At 33.3% G+C, this 15,893-nt stretch overlaps 1 protein-coding gene across 3 annotated transcripts in view; it reads left to right on the top strand.

Moving 5' to 3' along the window:
* The window catches only part of LOC127710258 (interferon alpha-inducible protein 27-like protein 2), a 99,484-nt gene that overhangs the window by 14,004 nt on the left and 69,587 nt on the right, over nt 1-15,893 (top strand). The gene's annotated exons all lie outside the window — the stretch shown is intronic.

Below are 15,893 nucleotides of genomic sequence, written 5' to 3'. Positions count from 1 at the left end.
GATTATAAACAGTTTAGTTTTCAACGCCTACTACTACAAAAAATAGTGATTCTTTTTGTAGATTTGGTACTTCAGTTTCGACTCAAAATTTCCTATTGTAATTGTTAGATGCCAAATATTTAGGAGAAGATTGTATTTGTACTTTATGTAATTGTGGTGATATTGGCGACGCGATTCATTATATTATAGCAAGGATTTGTAAAAATCCTTGATTATAGAATGTTCGGCAATAGACGAAAGTAGACAAACCCTATTTAAACGGGGTTTTGATCTCCAAGGACGCCACATTTTACATCGAATAAGATCTATATTTGTTAACGTTTTCAAATGAAATAACTTGAATTGAAAATTTCCCGACAATGTGAAGATTTCTTATATTTCTAAATGGCTTCAATTATTACATACAAAATGAAAAATGTATTTAACTTTTTTTGTAAAAACAATATTCATGTATTTTTATATTTTTTCCAAGGAAACGTTTTTTTTTGTTTGTTTGTTTGCAAAGTTTACTTGTATGTGTTTATAACCATCACCAATCATTCCTAATTATTAAAGATCAAACGTTGTAATCAAAATGATGATTGGTATTGAATATGATCATCGGTCATGCATGACGTATCCCAAATAACTTCTTTAATGTTGGTTTGATTTTATCAAAACCAAAATTATAAGATCAAATATTAAATTATCTATCGAATGTTTACCCTCAACGCTCACTAAAACATATATACATGTCCTGAGTGACTTTTTATGTCCTGTCTGCACTCAGGAGGTCCTGAGCGGTTTTTAGACGTACCGTTAATTTACAGGCATATATTTGAAGCTGTTCTTAATTATGTACTTTATCTATAGGTATACATGTATCAGACAAAAAGACTTTCCAATGAACTTAGTTCTAGTTATCTTAGTTCCTAGTCACAGGCACTTGTCTCAGAAAAAAAATGTCCTATATACTTTTAATGTTATATTAAGCAGGGACTTTCTATACTAAGTTAGTATAGAAAGTCCCTGTATTAAGGTATATAGGAAACAAAATTCTGAGACAAGTGCCTGTGGTCCTAGTGTGAAATAAATCCACTGGGAATTGGCCTTTTTAAACACATCTTTATATACGTTTTCTCAAGGGTTTGTACATGTAAAGTGAAATTATGTTTACTCAATGCGTAGTTACATAAGTTTATTTGCTACTTTTTTCTTCTTTATTTTATATAAATGATTTTTTTTTTTAATTTTAACATTTTTTTCTTCGAAAGAATTGTAGTGTGGGAATAGACACAGATACTTAACTACATTTAACGAAAAAAAATTTGTGTAATGTCATCAATCTGTATTACACATAGACAGGATGTTCTCTAGAAAACTATGATATTTCTAATACGTTATACACACCCCAGGGTACACGCACTGTCGTGATGGAAAATTACTGCATGCTTTAATTACCTGTAATCAGCCATGCAACAAATCAGTTGACTGACCATGTCATTACAGTTTAAAAAGTTTTTCCTCAGATCAAAACGGAATATTCATTTTAACTTTAAAATTTAAAACTTTAAAAAGTAAACTTTGATATAATTATGACGTTAAAGAATTTAACAATTTAATAATCGGATTTTCCCAAAGATTAAGATACAATTATATTTATTATTCTGGGACTGACAGATATATCACAGGCACTTGTATCAGAATTTTTTTCCTATATACTTTTATTAAAGTATATAGGATTTTTTTTTCTGAGACAAGTGCCTGTGAGAAATATACATGCATAAGTCCCAGACATATATAATTGTAAATCAAAATGATTTACATAATTACTGAGAAATAATATAATGTTTCAGTTATGTTGATGTCACAAATACACATGAATTATTTGATGATGCATGATGGAATTTCTTATCTAACTGCATGACGGTGACCACAGACATATATATATATCCATTTACTAATTCTATAATTTCTTGAGAAAAAAATCAGGAGGGAAGTCAGAGGGAAGTGAAACAAACATTTCAAGCTTTTATTAAAAATTGTTGGGAAAACTATAAAATACGACACTGAGTTTTGAAAAAAAAGTTTATGATTGGTCTTAATTTTTTTTTTAATAGAGAAAGAAACAATTTTTTGTCCCAAGAAAAAAAAACAATGCCCCCTTTTTAGCCAAACCGACACACGCCGATGAATGAAGAATTCCAAGTAAGGTCACAAGGTCACATTTTAAAACTTTTTCAGTCGCCCAGTCTCAAAAAGCAATTTTGACTGGCATTGTTTTTAGTCGAATTATGTTTTTGCAGGTCAGGTTGCAAAGTGGCAGGTCGCGATCGGATTTGCCGCGGACAATGTCATGTTGACAACGGTCCTAAAAAATATCCGAAAAAACGTTGAATCAAACGATATGAACCTACGCAGTTTTATATTATAAGACTGACACACACCAGTGTGCTAACTGTGCTGGGTGAGGTGCTGTAACTTGATATACATGTATCATTAAGTTACAGTACTGTTAGGATTTGCCTGCCTTTTTACAGGGTCTTTCTATACTAACTGTTAGTATAGACTGCCCCTGGCTTGAAAGTATGGTTCTCTGCTCATCAACGGTTGCGTGATTAGCAATTTAAATATCTTGTAGCAGTAAAATACCTCCGGGGGGGGGGGGGGAGGGGCACTTCAATACTTAATTGATAGGGGGTGTCGCTGGGGTTCTGTTACCCCACCCTATTCATATAATTTAGATCTTAAAAATGTATTATACCTTTTCATATATTGCGAGGGTAAAATTGTAACCTTTTCCCATATTGGTTGGTTTTCGTGGGGTGTGTTGGAAAAGTGGAATATTTAAGGCTAAGATTCTGTATGTAATGTTTACTTACGGCGAGACTTTCGGCTGTGAAAAAAATGACAGGGCTTTTCATCAACAAGTAATTGGAACTTTATCGACCTTATCATATATTTCTGATAGTTTTCCCCACCTATTCCCATATTTTCAAGCTGGAAAAATTCATATCACCTTGTATATAGGAAGTGCCCCCCCCCCCCCCCCCCCCCCCCTTTCCCCCCGAGTAAAATACACAAATGTATAATACCTTAATTCAGGAGCACAGTCTGTCTTTACCGTAAATAACTTCGAGATTAATATGTAAGTTTACTTTGCTAATCGATGTTCCTGTAATTCAGATTTAAATTTTTTGTGAGACCCCCGTCACTATTTATATTCACTCAAAGAAAGGGGTTCTCCGTTACTGGGAAAATCCAAGGACGTATTGTGTTAGTTATACGTCCTTGGAAAATCTTATCTGATTCAGGATCAATTTATCGGTTACACTCCCCTATCACCAGTGATTCTTTGTGAACTGACATTCTGAAAAAGGTATACTGTTGACTATCAATTTGCATGATTAGTTACAGATGTCGACTCGGACTACTGCAGAAGACAATAATTCAGTTCACTGATTTAGATTGAATAGTGGTTCGGTTAATCCCCTCTTCCCCAAACAAGTAAGAATTAGGTTACATCTTTTGGTAGTCCAAATAATTATGACGTCTAGCAAGGCTATTTTATTATTTTTATGCCCCCGCTGTAGCGGTGGGGGCATTAAGTTTTACCCTTGTCCGTCTGTACGTACATACGTCCGTACGTTCCAAAATTGGTTTCCGTTCTCTAACTTGAGTTTGCCTCAACCAAATGTTAAACGTTAAAGTAAAAACTTATACACAATGCTTATTACCACAAAACACAGATCAAGTTTGAATTTTGGTGGCGTCACTTTAACCGTTCTAGAGTTATGCCCCTTTATAAATGGAAAAATTGCTAAATTTTTAGTTTCCGTTCTCTAACTTAAGTTTGCCTCAACCAAATGTTATAAAACTTATACACAATGATTATTACCACAAAACACAGATCAAGTTTGAATTTTGGTGGCGTCACTTTAACCCGTTCTAGAGTCATGCCCCTTTATAAATGGAAAAATTGCTAAATTTTTATTTTCTTCTAAATATCAAGTAATTTTTAAAATTGGAATTATCTCCCTTTGTCCATTATTATAGTTGAATCAACTACAATCAATGCTTTATACAATGCAATGTTTAATTTTGACTTCCACTGATAAAACACAGATCAAGTTGAATTTGGGTAGTTTCACTTTAACCATTATTGAGTTATGCCCCTGTATAAATTGAACGATTGCAAATTTTTAGTTTCCATTCTGTAACTTAAGTTTGCCTGAACCAATCATTATGAAACCTATACCCAATATTCATTACCACAAAACTAAGATCAAGTACAAATTTTTTGTTTCCGTTTTCTAATTTTAGTTTGCCTCAACCAAATGTTATGAAACTTATACACAATGCTTATTACTACATAATACAGATTAAGTACGAAATTAGGTGGCGACAAATTACCGTTCTTGAGTAATGTCCCTTTATAAACATAAAAATTGCTGAATTTTTCGTTTCCGTTCTCTAACTTTAGTTTGTCTCAACCAAATGTTATAAAACTTATACACAACCGTTCTAGAGTTATGCGTGTTTACAAATAGAAAAATTGCTGAATTTTTAGTTTCTGTTCTCTACTTAAGTTAGCCTCAACCAAATGTTATGAGACTTACACACAATGCTTATTACCACAAAACTCAGATCAAGTTCAAATTTGGGTAGCGTCACTTTTACCGTTCTTCAGTTATGTCCCTTTATAATTTTTCTATCTATCTATCTTCATATTTCCGCACTCAGTCACAACTTTGACTATTACGTGCCCAGAAAAAAGTTAAAATAGCCTTGCAAGACGTCATAATTATTTGGACTTATCTTTTGGCAAATATGGTCGTACCACAGGGGTTTGTTACAATTTTCCGGGTTTTCTATCCTTACAAACCCTGAAAAACTTACCAGGCCAGGTGATAACAAATCTGTCTCCCCTTTTTATCCCACCAGAAAATCAAAAGGTTGTCTCCTTACACCTACATGACAAAAACATATACAAATATGGTATCATTGCCAATGTGACGGCTCTTCAACAGAAACTTAAACCGTAGAAGTTAACAACTATATAGGTCACCGTACAGATTTCAACAATGGGCTAAAAAGCCAAACTGCGTAATAAGCTACAAAAGGCTAAAATAGATAGACAATATCCGACAAGGGTAGAAATGTTCAGAATGTTGAAAAAAAAATCTACTGTCCATTTGCATCAAAACTAGTAGCTGACTCATAGGAGTTGTTGCCTTAAATACAGATTTTAACCATTTTTTTTCTTCATATTTCTTGAACTTGCCTTTTTATCTCGAAAACTGTAATAAAATAAAAAGTTATTGCTTTTCAATGATGATTTTGATCCAGTTTTTGCAAAAACTTGGAAACTTTAAATCTTGGGTAAACTCCTTATATTATACTGCCTGGTCTCGTGGTAGCGTGTTCACCTCACGTGCAGAAGGTTGTTTATTTTGAACCCAACCGGGTAAAACCAAAGACTTTAAAGTTGGTATTTGCTGCTTCTCCCCTAAGCACGCAGTATTATTAAGGAGTAAGAGCAAATACTGGTTTGTTCAGAGTCAGAATAATGTGTCAAGGTAAGGTGACATGTCTCTCTGAGAACTAGTGTAAGAGATAAATTGTCTGGTCAGACAAATATAACTAGTATAAAAAGTCCATGGATACAGAATTAACTAGTATATTTAGTCCGATGTCAGTAATTTATGTCCCCAGACTAATTTTCCTAGTCCATGACATCACTATTCCTAGGTAATAACATGAATAAGGCCCCTATATTTGGTGAATGGAATGATTGTGAGATGCACAGTCTGTCTGGCATGTTTTATATGAACTTGACCTCATTTTCATGGTTCATTGGTCAATGAAAAGTTTGCATTGTTTTGTCAGTTTATCATATGCTTTAAGCAACAGGTAAATTATATTTGGCGGATGTAACGATTGTAAGGTGTGCATGTCTGTCTGGCAGATTCATATAACCATGATCGCATTTTATGGTTCTTTGGTCAATGCTAAGTTTTCTTAGTTTTTTATACGGTCATATATTGGTATGACGTTGGCGTTGTCGTCGTCCGAAGACACATTGGTTTTCGCACTCTAACTTTAGTTTAAGTGAATGGATCTCTATGAAATTTTACCATAAGGATTGATTTTGGGGGTTATGGTACCAACAGTTAAGGAAGTAGGGCCAAAAAGGGGCCAAAAATAAGCATTCTTGTAACTTCCAGACATAACTTGTGTGTTAGTGTATGGATCTCTCTGACATTGTACCACAAGGTTCTATATCACGCAGGGAATGCTGGGATTGATTTTGGGGGTAATTGCCTCAAAATATTAGGAATTAGGGGCCAAAAAAGGGGCTAAAAACAAGCATTTTTCTATTTTCATGACAATAACTTGTGTGTAAGTGTATGGATCTTTCTGAAATTGTACTACAAGGTTCCATATCACAAAGGGAAAGCTGGAATTAAGTTTGGGGGTAATTGCCCAAAAAGTTTAGGAATAAGGGGCCAAAAAAGGGGCCAAAATAAGCATTTTTCTAGTTTCCAGACAATAACTTGTGTTCAAGTGTAAGGATCTCTCTGAAATTGTACTTCAAGGTACCATACCACAAAGGGAAGGCTGTGATTGATTTTGGGGGCAATTGCTTTAAAATTTTAGGAATTAGGGGCCAAAAAAGGGGCATAAAACAAGAATTTTTCTAGTATCATGACAATAACTTGTGTGTAAGTGTATGGATCTTTCTGAAATTGTACTACAAGGTTCCATATCACAAGGGGAAAGCTGGAATTGAGTTTGGGGGTAATTGCCCAAAATGTTTAGCAAAAAGGGGCCAAAAATAAGCATTTTTCTAGTTTCCAGACAATAACTTGTGTTCAAGTGTATGGATCTCTCTGAAATTGTACTGCAAGGTACCATACCACAAAGGGAAGGCTGGGATTGATTTTGGGGGTAATTGCCTCAAAATTTTAGGAATAAGGGGCCAAAAAGGGGCCAAAAAGGGGCAAAAAAACAAGAATTTTTCTAGTTTCAGGACAATAACTTGTGTGTAAGTGTATGGATCTCTCTGAAATTGTACTTCAAGGTACCATACCACAAAGGGGAGGCTGGGATTGATTTTGGGGGCAATTGCTTTAAAATTTTAGGAATTAGGGGCCAAAAAAGTGGCAAAAAACAAGAATTTTTCTAGTATCATGACAATAACTTGTGTGTAAGTGTATGGATCTTTCTGAAATTGTACTACAAGGTTCCATATCACAAAGGGAAAGCTGGAATTGAGTTTGGGGGTAATTGCCCAAAATGTTTAGCAAAAAGGGGCCAAAAATAAGCATTTTTCTAGTTTCCAGACAATAACTTGTGTTCAAGTGTATGGATCTCTCTGAAATTGTACTGCAAGGTACCATACCACAAAGGGAAGGCTGGGATTGATTTTGGGGGTAATTGCCTCAAAATTTTAGGAAAAAGGGGCAAAAAACAAGAATTTTTCTAGTTTCAGGACAATAACTTGTGTGTAAGTGTATGGATCTTTATGAAATTGTACTACAAGGTTCCATATCACAAAGGGAAAGCTGGGTTTGAGTTTGGGGGTAATTGCCCTAAACGTTTAGGAATTTGGGGCCAAAAAAACAAGCATTTTTCTAGTTTACAGACAATAACTTGTGTATAAGTGTATGGATCCCTCTGAAATTGTACTGCAAGGTACCATACCACAAAGGGAAGGCTGGGATTGAGTTTGGGGTGATGAATCATAAGGGGGTTCAAAAAATTGGGGGGGGGGGTATTTTTTCCCCCTTTTTTTCCTTTTTTTTTCTTTAAAATTTTCCATTTTAAATTGGTTATTTCTGATTTATATATAAAAGCAAATAATAATGATATGGTTTGAATAGGTAAATTAAAAATTTTTAAGTTCTTAGACCACATTCATTCTGTGTCAGAAACCTATGCTGTGTCAATTATTTAATCACAATCCAAATTCAGTGCTGTATCAAGCTTGAATGTTGTGTCCATACTTGCCCCAACTGTTCAGGGTTCGACCTCTGCGGTCGTATCAAGCTGCGCCCAGCAGAGCATTTTATTCATTTTATCAGATATTATAAGCATATGTCTACTTGTTGGTGTATGGAATGACTACAAGGTGTCATATAAAAATAAGAAGATGTCTGTCTGCCAAGTTTAATATTACTGTGACCTCATTTTATTGAATATTGATAATATCAAGCAAAAATGATGAGCAAGACAAGATACAAATGATCCAAAATTGTCAGTTGCCTACTCATTATGTAATAGTAGTTATTGTCATTAAATGATAATGTTTACCCTTTTATGTGTAGGGCAAGAACATTAAAGATAAAGGGAAACTATAAACAAAAGAAATTATCAACAAAAATAGATTTACAGACGTATATAAACAAAGCCTAAATGGTAAGTCCACTTCTATAAAAGTTATTGCCCTAGAATAATGATTATTATGAAAATAAGATGTGGTATGATAAATGAGAACACTTTCCACCAGAGTTCAATTAAGTGGATGTAAGCAATGCAATTACTTATTAGAGGCCAATGATGACCTGTAAATAATGACAGGCAATATATGGCAGGGTTGATATAAAAATAAGAAGCGGTACGATTGCCAATGAGACTTTTCTCCAATAGAGATCAAATGACATTAAATTTAACAAAATTAGTTCACTGTACAGCCTTCGACAATGAGCAAACCCTATACTGCATAGTAATCCATAAAAGGCTATGAAATAACAAATGTAAAACAATTCAATAAGGGCATGCCGTCATTTAAAAAAGGGCATGGTGTCTATCCATGCTAAACATGCTTGGGGGAAACACCATAAAGATGAAAGCTAAGTGCCTGATTTTTGCACAAAACAATAAACAAAAAACAAATATGATATATAGCAACAATTCACAACCACTGAATAATAGACCCCTGACTTGGGACAGACACTTACAAAATGTGGCATGGTTTAACATGTTTGCTGGCGCCAAATCCTCTAATTAAGGACAGTGGTGTAAGTGTCAGTTCAATATAAATACTATAAAATCAGTTGAAAAGGGTTTTTTTCTGCTCTTGGGTCAGGTTATTTAAGGAATGACTATAATATTTTTTCTGTCTATGAAGAAATAACATCAAAAATGTGGTGCACACTGAATAACCCGCGTATGTAATTTCGAATAGACAGAAAAAATATTACAGTCATTTCTTATAATTTAATTCTAAATTCCATTTTAAACCGGAGTTAACCATGAAAAAACGTTAATGACGTCACAGTCACATGACAAAATTATGTCTATGAGCTGATAAACAAAACAACGTCAGCCAATCAGAAGACGCGTTACATCCAAAATTAAATTATTTTGATACATTTCCATTTTTATTCTCAATTTTATTAACTCATTAGAATGCAACAAAGCAGAAAAACAGCTACCAAAAACACAGACCGGATGTGGCTGGAAATTTATTCTTTCCCTTTAACAAAAAAGACTCAACATACAGATCTATTAGTACTCACAGTTACTGACAGCTAATTCAAAGCAAATATCAACTAATAAAATAAACATTTAGTGAGCACCCAACCCACCCCTAACCTGGGACAGTGGTTTTAATAACAGCACAACATTTGAACAAACTGTAAACATTTGTTGCAATTGGCTTAACTCGAAAGACTGCAACAAGGCACAAAAAACAACTAATATGAAAACCATAGACACAAAGCACTGAAATAAGAGTTCTTACAATTTTAAATATTCAAATGAAATTTTTATCAAAATATACATAAACATGATAAAAAAGCCATTTTATTGCTGTATTTCTCTTCATTTATAATTTTTGAGTTTTGTGTATTTGTAGGTCAGACATCTTGGTTTTCATGATCATCATTCAACAGGTCAATACTGAACAGCAAACTTAAAGTTGATATTTTTTCTACATAGTGTGACTTTTTTATTAATTTGAAATGGAATGTGTTTTTTTTCCTACATAAGAAAGAGGAAATTTCAACATAATTACTATAAACAAAAAGGAGTCATATCATCATGATCATAGATGCTCAAGAACTTAATCATGTAAATGCAACAATGTAATTATCAATTGAAAGAAGGGAGGAATGAAAAAATATATTAGTATTTTGTTGTCCAAATGAACTTGCTTTGTCCACTCATTTAAATCGCTCCATCCAATAAAGATGTACGGTGGAAGATTTTTGAAGAACAGATTGCATAAATGTACGTTTTGTCTTAGAATTGTAGGAATATTGTAGTGGATGAAATAATTTATTTACTTGACTCTTATATAGTGGACTGAATAATTGTTCATAGCAAGCTGAAACAAGAAAACTAAAACTTAACAGGAAAAGTGTTTATTTTATAAATTTACAAATAAAAATGTAATATTATGAACACCACAAAGGAATGAGATTCAAATCATTTGCATATTCATGTAAAAAACTATTGCAATGGAACTATAACAAAGAAAACTTTACCTCATGAAAAGAGTAAACTATTAACTGTGCTTTGTCAATTTATTCAGTCAGAATATGAAATATTTTTTTCAGTTCTATTTTTCATAATAAAACAAAGAAGACAAAGATTTCAGATCAATATTTTTTTCTTTTATTAAGACGTCATCATTTTATTTCAGTTAAAGGATTTTATTTTTTGACTTTAAATATTATTATATTTCCAAAATAATAATAATCTTTATTGTCATATATACAAATTAAAAACATGTTTGTGACAAAATGAAAAAAACCAAAATACACTCATATATATATTATAAACTTTTTACTACCAAACAGAATTCATTGTAACATACACATTACTGTATATTTATAATTTGAATTCCATAGGATTTTATTTTGTCCCATGGGATAATTATAGTCCCATGGGATTTTTTTTGTCCCATGGGACAACAAATATCCCATGGGACTACAATTATCCCATGGGACCCAAAAAAATCCCATGGGATTTAACCAAAATCCCATGGGATAATGGTCAATCCCATGGGATTTGCCTTATCCCATGGGATATTGAAAATCCCATGTTTTTCTAAATCAAATTACAAAATATATATAATAATAACAGCAGAAAAGCAATGAAATTATTGAATCCCATGTAATTCCGCACATTTTGGTTATTTACACGACACTGTAGGTCTAAGGAGAGGCGGCGGCGGATTTGCAAATGAGTGTTTTGCAAATTAAAAGTGTCCAGTGTTTGTACATATCTGTATTATGTATAGTACTTATATTGTTCTTGTGATGTACTATGTACTTGTTAATGTACTTGTTAATTTCATGTATGCCATTAACACCATTGTATGTAAGTGCGCATTTATTTGAATAAAGGCCATATAAATAAAGAATCGACGTAATCACAATTTTAGAAAAATTGAAACACCCAAATTCAAGGGCAAGTTTTTCATGTTGAGCTTCAATGGTCTTTTTCTATTTAACATGCAAATGTTTTAAAAGGCACGATTGTGGTTTCGGAATAACTTTGATATCTTGACGATTGTGGTTTCGAAATAATAACTCTAATATCTAGCTGACGATTGTGGTTTCAAAATAACTCATATATCTGACTGACGATTGTGGTTTCGAAATAACTTTTATATCTGGACGATTTTGGTTTCGAAATAACTTTAATATCTGGAAGATTGTGGTTTTGAAATAAATTTGATATCTGAACGATTATATTGTGGTTTCGAAATACCTTTAACCAGTACGGCTACCAATGCCATCTTTGTCATAAGAAGAGCTACCGCTTCACCAGTTCACACACTGGTTATACCTCTCAGACTTTTAATGAATTCAAATACACAACTTTGTGTACATCTAAATATCTAGATGTTCTGCTCGTGAGAGATAGGTTCTGACTGAGATTACTATTGTTATGGTTGTCTCAGATTTGGATAACCATAAGTTACCAAATCAGCATTCAATTATAAACCACATCTTCTTATATCTAAATAAAGGTCATCAAGGGGGCAATTTAAGATTGTTTAGTCGAAAATTAAGTGGTCTTACATCCACATAGAGAAGAAGGGTTAGAAGTTATATTGACTCCAAATTAGTCACGATCCAAGAATGACAAGGAGCGTTTTAACTTAGTTAGAATGATATAGTATGAGTCCTCCTAAAGAACTTAGATACTGCATTATTCTAGAATTAACCCACTTTTATTGGCTTTTTATATACTTAAGAAATAATATCTATTTTTTGAAACAACAAACCGATATTTTTCACAGTATTATAGTTGATAGTAAATAAATATAAGCTTAAGAAAAAACATTATTCAGAATTTCATTGATGAAATCTTTAATTATAATTGCTTATTCAGATAGGCCCATGCCAGCTTGTCTTTTTAGTAGTTAGCTTTAAAAAGCTACAACTTAAATTTCAATTAATATAGTGGGTTTTCAAAGACCGACTATTCAGAATATCTGTTAAACTTAAGGTGGATCATTGGTATATATTTCCTCAGATAGAATTTTCTTATACTTTGCCATAGATTTTTCCACGCTTTTTAAAAAAATATAATAAAAAGTATGGGCCACCGTGCTATTTATCAAGCTACAAGTTGTGCAAAATTGCCCAAATTTGCAAAGATTGTTAAGGTAGATTAACTATATACGGCCATCTTGGATTGTAAAATAGCAGTTGACAATAGGTCTGATAAACTAGACCTATGTGAACTGCTATTTTACAATACAAGATGGCCGTATACAGTTAATCTACCTTAAAAACTACTTTTGCCATACTATAGACGACTTTCGAATTCGTGCACTTTCCCGAAAATGTCCTATGTCACAATGCTTAAGTTATTACGTCACAGTAAGAAACAATTGGTCGATGATGTTGTTTACGCCAATTGACCTGGGGTTAACCGGTGTAATTCATTCATGAAAAACAACTCGAGATTGGTGTATTAATTTCAATTATAATAAAAAAGACCTCCGATATGCAAAGTTTCAATGCCACAGCGATTCTAAGTTTTGCCAAGTCAGATTTTGGTATTCAAATTTCAAGTGTACCGCTTATGACGTCGACAATGAGGGGATGTCACGGAGAGGGGCACAGATGGAGTTGTGCACATAATGGACTTTTCAACATTTAGTCTCGAGGGCCGCTGACAAAAAATAGAAGTCCTAAGAGAATAGAAGAAATAAAAGTTTATCAGTTAAACTGAAATACTGAAATCTGCTAATTTTTTTTTTTTTAATTTTTGTCTCATTGAAATTTATCCTATTTTAAAATGAATAAGTTTTCTTTGAATGTATGTATATTCTGAATAATTCTAGGAGTATATTGATTTTGAACGTGTATCGTAAAGACCCAATAATCTATGATTAGTGTTGAGGGTTCTGAAATTAAATGAAATTCATATATAAACTCAGAATAAAATGAATATTTTATTTATTCTTGTCTTCAAAAACATGTCGATGGAAACACATTCCATGAAAACCTTTGTTGAATCTGGCGCATTTAGTACTTGCCCTAAGGCGTTGGTTAAATCGGAAGCAAACTATACAATTTTTCTGTTTCCCTGTTGCTAGTTTCTCGATCCTCTGCGGTTGGTGTGTGGATTGTACATTTCTATCCCTTTGTTGTCTCTGTTCTATTTGTTCGGCTGCGAAGACGTAAATAACCGACTCAATAAACTCCAACCTTGAAAGTAATTTTCCATCAGCGTTTTGTGTAAAGAAGCGAACCGTTCTGCAGTTTTGCCTTTCCTTATAGGCAAGCACATAAGTTCTCTTTGGCGAATAAATAGAGACTAGTTCTCCCGCAGCTGAGGGTTCCGGAGTAACTGATGCATTTGTCGGTTAGCACGGAGGGTTCCCGTAAAGTAAGTTCTGAGCGTTCTTAGGTGTCTGACAAGCGGAATAGAAGTCAAGAAATTATCACAGAAGACGTGATAATTCTTGTTAAATAAATCGGCTGCTGTCATTAAAGTTTTTACTATATGACTTCCTTGTCTATCATCAGCCGGTACGGGGTCATAACGCTTTCCGCGGTAAGGTAAAAATGGATTATATATCCTGAAGTGGCTTCAGAAAGCATCCATAACTGAAGGCCAAATTTATGGGCTTTAGTTGGTCTGTATTGTGTCATTACAGTTCTAGCCTTTGTTCCGACAAGAGATTCATCAATAGACAGTTTTCTGTTAGGCGTATAGATTCGCTTAAATTGCATGTTTGCGTGATCTACAAGGGGTGTAAACCATGCAGCAGGATTATAGTGCTTGGAGTTCCTCTGTGGTATTTTACGGTTGTCGACCAGATGGAAAAACGGAGTATTAATTGGAAACGATTACAAGAAAACATTTTCCTAAACCATATTGTTGACTGACTACTTCTTTTTACCCAATACATTGCAATAGTTGGTTTCCTAATAATACCCATATTAAAAATTGTTGCCAAAAGTGATAGTATGTCGACTTTTGTTCACAACCTGAGACGAGAGGAAGCATGGAAGGTATTCTCTCTTATCTTTTTCTGCATTATTTAATTCGCATACCTACAAATACATGACTGACTAGTGTATTCCAAATGCACAGGCAATAACTGATGCTCAAATCTTGAATATAATATAAACATTTAAGTACACATATTTTGCAATCTAGAAAAAGAAAATACAGTAATAGCTCTCGTTCTTATATGTCGCACTACATATCAGAACTGAAGCAATTAAAGAAATTGAATTTAATTATAGGTTGTATATATATTTTTAAGTACTTTTTAAGGGTTTTACAGTTTTGGGATGTACAAATAAGTCCTAACAAAAATATTATCCCACAAAGGTGATCTATTTAATGAATGCACAAAACCTACTTTTTAAGAGATTGACAGTGAGATTATTTTTACATCGAGATGACCGTGAGGTAATTCCGATGTATTGCTATCGCCTAAATTTCCATTATGCAAATTAGTTTTGGGTTTTCAACAGATCTATAAAAAAATTATAGATCCGCGAACATTATCTAGTGCAAAATAACATTCCTTATCGCTTGTTTTAAATTCATTTTTTTCAATGGATGCTCCTATAAATATTTTTTTAAAAACACAAATTAATAATATGAAAATGTTTTGTTGTTAGATATATATATATAAAAGTTAAAAAAATAATTGATAATATCTATGCACACGTACCGAAAAATTGTGTTAAAGCTTGTGGAAGAATATCTCAAGAACTTTTTGTGACACTCGCGGCAAGGACTGGTAACTCTGTAATTGTTTTTGCGGGAAAATATGAATGGCTTCTCATATCCAATCTTTTAGAAAAATGGATTTTTTTACCATGTGTCCACCATGCACTTGCACTGCACTATTATTAGAATAGTACAATAGAATGATATACAAATGGATGAAAATTATATATACATGTAACTGTTATATTAATATAATATATAACAACAAACCAGTGTATACATACTCTGGGACTATTATTATATTAGTATAATAGTCCCAGGTATACTGATTTGTATCACTACAATATAATAGTTATTACGGTGTGGTTGAATTTCCTGTCATTTATTCATCATCCACGCACGAACTTGTCTCAGAAAAAAATATATCTGTACATTAACCTCAGTTTCAGGTATAGAGATGTGATCTTTTTCTGTGACATGTGCTTTTGACCATCCACAAGAACTTGCGGTCATCCGATGTTCAGTACTTCAGTACTTTGATTTTAAAAGTTGGACCTCGGATGCACTGAGCTGACTTTTTGCAAGTTGGATTGACCCAGCAGAAATTGATCTAAATAATTTTCGAAATGCGATCTGTTACAAATTAAGTATATGGATAATACATTGTACATGATCCTTCACTGCATGCTAAAACAGTTTAAAGGACCGCGCCGTGACGGACTTTCACGATTTTCTTCACATATTTCGCCAGG

This window comes from Mytilus californianus, unplaced genomic scaffold (assembly GCF_021869535.1).
Source record: "Mytilus californianus isolate M0D057914Y unplaced genomic scaffold, xbMytCali1.0.p SCAF_7, whole genome shotgun sequence".
Taxonomy (NCBI): Eukaryota; Metazoa; Mollusca; class Bivalvia; order Mytilida; family Mytilidae; genus Mytilus; species Mytilus californianus.
The sequence above is the reverse complement of the archived record's forward strand: the minus strand, read 5'-3'. Positions and strand labels throughout refer to the sequence as shown.